The sequence below is a fragment of the Puntigrus tetrazona genome, chromosome 4, assembly GCF_018831695.1.
Source record: "Puntigrus tetrazona isolate hp1 chromosome 4, ASM1883169v1, whole genome shotgun sequence".
NCBI classification, from domain to species: Eukaryota; Metazoa; Chordata; class Actinopteri; order Cypriniformes; family Cyprinidae; genus Puntigrus; species Puntigrus tetrazona.
Window position 1 is genome coordinate 25,011,647 of NC_056702.1, and position 7,347 is coordinate 25,018,993.

At 44.4% G+C, this 7,347-nt stretch overlaps 1 pseudogene; it reads left to right on the forward strand.

Moving 5' to 3' along the window:
- Positions 1-486: 486 nt before the first annotated feature.
- Positions 487-5,956, forward strand: LOC122342350 (annotated as a pseudogene).
- The last annotated feature ends 1,391 nt before the right edge of the window (positions 5,957-7,347 follow it).

Sequence of the window (7,347 nt, forward strand, 5' to 3'; positions counted from 1 at the left end):
TGTTGGCACAGGCTGAAGACAGAGACATACTTCAGAGAACTCAGGAAGTAGAGGAATTAGAGCGGGTGTGCATAAGGAGGAGGCAGCATGTGGAAGCAGAGTAGGTAGTCTGTATGGAGAAGAAAGTATACATGAGGAGGAAAATGTCAGAATGCTGAGGACAGAACTCGAAAGAAGGAAAGGGAAATCAGAGAAGAATGTAGGGAAGATTCAATGAAAGGGCTAAGCCTAGCTAAAGGTCAGGGTGAAGAAAAGGATAGTGTAACAATCACTGGATATGAGCTGGACATAGACTGGGGTTCTAAACAGGCGGCACAGGCCCCACCCAGGGCTGGTACAGCTACCAGCCCCCACAAAGGAGAAGGAGGTGCCTCAGGAACCACCTTATTACAAGCCTTAAATTTAAAGAAAGACATGGGGGTTAGAACAACATACCCAACCCAGTATCCACTGTACAGGATAGGAGGACACCAGAATCCAGAGTATAGACCATGGGGAAATGCAGACATGAATGCAGTACTGCAGAAATTGCCAGATCTAACTAAGGGAGGAATGAGATGGTTAAATAAACTCACCACATTAACCCATGGTAATGAACTAGCAATTGGGGACTTTAGGGCCCTAATGGGACATCTGCTTACCAGAACCCAGATGACTACTCCAGAGGATGAAGCTAGAGTAGAAGACATGGCCAATGAGAAACCACTGTCCAAAGTAATTACCCAAATAAGCAGGGCTCTTACAAACCTCTATCCAACACCAAAAATGACTTATCAATCTATCAAATTTAAGATAGGAGCAGAAGAATCTGCATCAGCATATCTGCATAGGACAGAAGCTGAATGGGAAGAAAGGACAGGGCAGCACCCAGATTGCAGTGACATCTGTAAAGAGTTTTACAGGCAGGCAGTAGTGAAGGGAGTTCCCGAAAAAGCAAAACAACAAGTAGAAAACAGTCCAGAAATGTGTGGGGGTAGTGGAGAGACATGGGCCAGGTATTTCATTTACTATGTAGACAAAGCCATGGAAAAACAAGAAAGGGATAAAAAGAAAAGAAAAGAATAAAAAGAAGCCTAGAGAGGAGCTCTGCAAATGCCTGTAATGAATCAGGGGATGAAGGGACAGGAAGTGTCACAAGGGCAGCAAACTATCAGCCTCAGGGCCCACGTGACTATCCATATGACCCACTGCCAGACTGGCCACCTTCTGGACATGGGTGGCAAAACCAAAATTATAGGGGAATTACGGGAGACCAGGAGAGAGCAGGGGTGTTATCTGTGCGGAGCAGGTGATCACTGGAAAAGAGACTGCCCACTGAATAGAGGGGACAACCTCCTGCACGGGACGGGCTCCTGTTAGAGGAGGGCCTCGGGGAAGAGGAAGAGGTGTCCCCACAAATGTCCTGTGGTCTACCAACCAACAGGTGCCCAGACAAAGCCCAGTCTGGGGCCAGGCAGACCAGGCGGATTATTGACAAGACCCACAGAGAACCAATAAGGGGGCTGAGGCTGAGCCCTACCTAACTGTACTGGTCAACAGACAGCCAAGTACAGGCTTGTTCTACCATCATTCTACCTCCTTCTCTACCATCAGGCTGGAATGGTTGAGAAAGGACGCACTCTCTTGTGAAGTACAGGAAATCAAAGGGTTCTCTGGGGAAATTGTAGCCTGGCCAATATACAAACCTCTGTCTGTAGAAGTAGCAGGTCAAAAGGTCATGCACCCTTTCCTATGCTCTGCCAGTGTGCCCTCTGCTCTCCTCGGACGAGACCTGTTAGTAAAATTGGGGGTAAAATTCTGTGTAGCCCAGAGGGCATCATTTTAACTTTTCCAAATGGAAAAACACAAAACTGCTCCATTAAGGGTGGTCTAGTACCTGCAGCTGGTCAATGGGTATTAACTACAGCAGGAAGAGTGGGGGTGGACATTTATTGGGTCAGAGTGCTGCATCCAGAACAAACCAACTTTAGGCAGCTGATAAACCAGAGACCAGACCTGTTGAGACACTTCCTGCCAGTTTCTGACCCATTACACTGTACTCTATACTATGACAAAAGCAATGATGAGGTTTATGCAACAGAGTTTAGCCAATATGTAGATCAAAAACATACCAACCTGAAAGGCTCAGTCATCGACATTGGAAAGGAAGGGGTAGCTGTGGAAGTAAGGTTAAGTGAGGAACAATATGACTGGTTTGAAATGAAAACTGTCTCTGTACCACACATCTCCTTAATGATCAGTAAACACCATGGAGCCAAGGCCTTAGGCCCCATGGTAAAAAGACTAAAAGATGCTAGCCAACCTGCCAGAAAAGTTATGGTCAACAGGAAGTGAGGATGTGGGTTATTGTGATATTCAGCCAGTGTCTTTTGAAATAGACAAAACAACAGTGGTAAAGGAGAAACAGTATAGAAATAATTGTGAGGCCATGACTGGTATTGCCCCACCATTCAGAGTCTATTGAACAAGGGAGTGCTGTGTGAGACCACCTCTGAGTGGAACACCCCAATACTGCCTGTCATTAAACACTCCACAGGGAAATATAGAACGGTCCATGACCTGAGAAAAATAAATGAGAGGGTTCTGACTACACCACTGCCCACTCCAAATCCTTACACCATTTTAACCAGATTGACCCCAGAACACACCCACTTCTCCTGTATAGAACTGGCAAATGCATTTTTCTGTATACCTTTAGCAGAGCAGAGTAGGGACGTGTTTGCCTTCACATACAACGGCCGGAAGTACACTTACACCAGATTACCACAAGGCTTCATTTTGAGCCCTGGCATTTTCAACCAAGAGCTAAGAAAGCTGCTGGACAATCTGACAGTCGATACCAACACAATTGTGGTTCAATATGTGGATGATTTGCTCATTGCATCTACATCTGCTGCCACCTGTCTGACAGACACAGAGAGGGAGCTGTCACTTCTGGCTGAGGTAGGGTTGAAGGCAAGCAAACAAAAGTTGCAAGTCTGCAGGCCAGAGGTCACTTTTCTAGGACGATTAGTGGGTCGGCAGGGAACCTCTATGACAAATGACACCAAACAAGCCATACTAAACCACCCAAAACCCAAAAATGTGAAAGATATGTTGTCTTTTCTGGGCCTAATAGGTTACAGCAGACAGTATATTGTGAATTACACTGAAATAACAGCTTTTCTGAGAGCTTTAGTGAAGGAAATTGGAATGAAAAACAGTAAGGGTGAATTGAATTGGACAACAGAGGCTGAACAGGCCTTCATTACCCTAAAAGGCGACATGGCAAAGGCTGCTACTCTACAAACCCCAGACTATGGCCAACCTTTCCATTTAGATGTGACAACCACGGGCAAAACTGTGAGTGATGTGCTCTACCAGAAACAATTTCAACAACGACGAGTGTTGAGTTATGTGAGTGCTCCATTGGACGTGGTTGAACAGAAACAAGCCCCTTGTGCTCAATTTGCTGCTGGCGTAGCTAAAATGATCGAAAAAACCAATCATGTGGTAATGGGACACCAATTGATAATTCTATCAAACCACTCACTGGTAGCATTCATTACCTCCTCCTCGTTCACATTCTCTGCACAAAGGCAAAACAAATTGATCAAAATATTGACTGCACCAAACATTGTACATGAACACAAGGGCATAAATATGGCAGAATTAGTGGTGGATGGAGAGCCCCACATGTGTGAGGAAAGGGTAGAAAAAGACAGCAAGATGAGGGAGGGTATGAGTAGCAGGCCACTGTCATCACCAGACGTGACCTTGTTTTGTGATGGATGTTGTTTCAGAAATTATCAGGGTACTCTTTCTGCTGGGTATGCAGTGGTGTCCAGTGTAGGGAGGGGAGATGACCTGACAGTAACAGTCCAACAGAAGTTGTCAACTAAACCATCAGCTCAAAGAGCTGAATTATTAGCTTTAACATCAGCATTGCAAAAGGGAAGTGGTAAAAGGGTGAACATATATTCAGATTCTGCCTATTCAGTAGGGGCAGCTACAGTTGAGCTGCAAGGGTGGGCCAAAGTGGGATTTGTGACATCAACAGGGAAGCCAATCAAACATGCAGAAGAAGCCTCTCAACTGCTAGAAGCTATAGTACTACCAAAGGAGGTGGCCATAGTAAAGTGCTCAGCACACACTAATGGCACAGATTTTGTATCTGTAGGAAATGCAGCCTCAGACAAAGCAGCAAAGCAGGCAGCTGGCTACGTGCCATTACAGATGATGGTCAGAGCACAAGATGAGGTGTTGAATTTAGACCCAGCCTTAACAGAAGAGTTCATAATTAGAGAGCAAGCTGCATCCTCCCCAGAAGAACAAACTACCTGGTTACCAAAAGGGGGAACAAAAACAGCCTCGGGACTGTGGAGAGGTCCAGAAGGAAGCCCTGTGTTGCCAGCTAGAGTCGCTGTCTCACTAGCACATAGTAATTCAAAAGATATGACCCAAAAGGATAAAGGGGTGGTGGCATCCATTTCTACCACACATGATCAGTAACACTATTGCTGAATGTCAGACCTGCAGTGAATATAATGTCAAGCCCACCACACATCCGTTGCCTGGCCACTTCCCCACGGATAGAGGCCCTGGGTACATGACTGTGATTGACTTCACAGACTTGATAAATCCTGTCCACAAAAAGAGATACTTACTGGTCATGGTGGACAGTTTCACAGGATGGCCCGAAGCTTACTCATGTGCCAGGGAGGATGCAATGTCAGTGATAAAATGCCTCATCAATCACTACATACCTACACATGGGTTCCCCAAAGTCATAAGGTCAGACAATGGTACACACTTTAAAAATGAGCATCTGAACCAAGTAGAGTCAGCTCTAGGATTGAAGCACTCATATGGAGCAGTCTACCATCCTCAAAGCCAAGGTAAAGTTGAACGACTGAACCAGACCCTAAAAAACAAAATAGCCAAAATCTGTACAAGCACTTCTCTGAATTGGGTAGAAGCATTACCAATAGCCTTAATGTCTGTGAGATGTTCAAGAAACAGAACCACTGGATTTACTCCTTTTGAATTATCCACTGGACGCCAATTTCCTGGCCCCTGGGCCCCAATGCCTGGGGATGGGTACACTGATACACCTAAGGCCTACCAACAAAAAGTAAGAGCTGTTATTAACACATTTTCCCCACAGAAGTTTTGGCCTGAAATAGAGCAACAGGAATTGGACACGAAAAGAGGACCTGACGAGCAGTGGGTGAGGCTGAAACACATGAAACAAAAATGGTCTGCCCCCAGGTGGTCAGAGCCCATGAAAATAACTGCGCGAACCTCGCACTGCGTGCAGTTGGCTGGAAAGGGTAACACATGGTTTCACCTGTCTGCTTGCTGTTTCTGTTCTGCCCCTAGCAGGCCTCTGACAACAGTTCGAGCTGACCTTCGAGAAGGTCAGAGAGAGGGAGAAGAGACGGGAGACGGGGAAACAGCAACAGGCCAACCCGAGAAGGGAGACAAACAACAAGACACTGAGGAAATCAGCCTCCAACTACCACAACTGAAACATAAGAATTTTAAAGTATTATTAAGGCAAGGGGATTTACTAGAAATCCCAGAACACATTCCAATCACACATTGTATTGGAGCAGACTACGGGTTAGGGGCCGGAGTAGCAAAACAAATCAGAGAAAAATACGGTGTGGAACAATTGAACAAAACCATATCGGAGCCAGGAGACTGTGTGAAGACAATACACGGGGAAAAAGTTATATACCATTTGGTAACTAAGTGGTGGAGCAGGGACCTGCCCACCTATGAAAACTTAGAAAAGAGTCTAAAAGCACTAAAACAAAAGTGTCAGGAAGACCAAGTGCCGGTATTAGCTGCCCCAAAAATAGGTTGTGGACTCGACCAATTGGAATTTAACAAGGTAAGGCAGATTTTAGAGAAGGTATTTTGCAACAGTGACGTTCAGATAATAATTCTGGGGCTAAATCATGAGGGATAATATTAACAAGGTGGTCATATGTTGGGGGGTGGGAATTGTTGTAATAATAATAACGTTGATACTGTGGAATGGAACAAGAGAGGGAGTGACTCAAGGCAGACACAAAAGAAATGTCATAGGGGGTTGGGGAGGAGCAAAACTAACTCTGGTAAGGGAAAAAGGAAAAAATGGCCTGTGGGAATTTGACCTATGCCAGGTGATTCACTGTGAGGAAGAAGTGGAGCAAAGGTTGTGATCTCTTTCAAAGAGATCAAGAGAGGGAATTGTGGGATTTACGCTTTAAAGGATTTATGTTTTACAGGTTTTACTCAATAGAAGCACTGTGCCCAGGCCTCATAAAGGCTCTGAGTTTTTCTACTTGATATTATGTGTATGTGCTGTGCAAAATGTCTTATCTACAGAAACAAGATGTGGAGACTGCTGAGCCCATCTACTGGTCGAGAAGAAACAACTGCACCTGGTTCTGTGAAGGACACACTGAGTGGGAGGAAGACGCAAGGATATAAATATTGTGTGAAATGTAGTGTGATCATACAGGACTGCCCTGCATGCCTTTAATGCTGTTGTTCTGTATCCTGAGCTCAGTCTCAATTATTCTGACTTTATTAAACTAATTAAGATAGTAAATTTAAAAGTAAATCTCATCATTGACAGACCTGAACCTGGGAGGGAAACAACGAAGATTTTCCCAACAGGATCCAATTGCAGGCTTTTATTAAACGAAAGCATGGTCAAAGCAGGCAGGCGTCAATCAGGGCAAACAGGAGTATCAGAGGCAAGGCAATAACAAAATCCAAAAACAGGCAAAGGTCAGGTCAGGCAGCAAACAATCAGAACAACAGAAGACAGGCAGGGTCAAAACCAAGGAATCTAAGACTAAAGAAACTCGGGAAACAACAATCTAACAATAATACAGGCGAACAATGCAACCTGCAGGTGAGGGGCCTGCTACAACATTTATAGTGTTCTAACAGGAAGTAGCAGCAGAGGGAGTGATCGCAGATCACCCAGAGGTAAGAGCTCCCTCTGCTGGCTTGGTGACATAAACATTAAATGTAATCAATAGCTTTTGTGTTACATATGACAATACATGCATCAAACTGCAATACAATAATTTTAAAAACACAATATTCAAATAACATTCCTACAAGCAAGTCAGCAACATTAAAATACCACCATATTAGTGTGGTACCTTCAAAAAGTTAAGCTCTATTAAAAAAAAAAAAACAAACAAAAAAAAAAACACAACAACAGGAAAACAAACACAGGACTGCAGATCATCACATGCACGTATACACACACACAAAACAAAAGTTAACTGCAGAAAGAACAATGTGTATCGTCATTGCAGAAAATGCTTGCGTTGTAACAGCACTTGAGTGTTGAATATT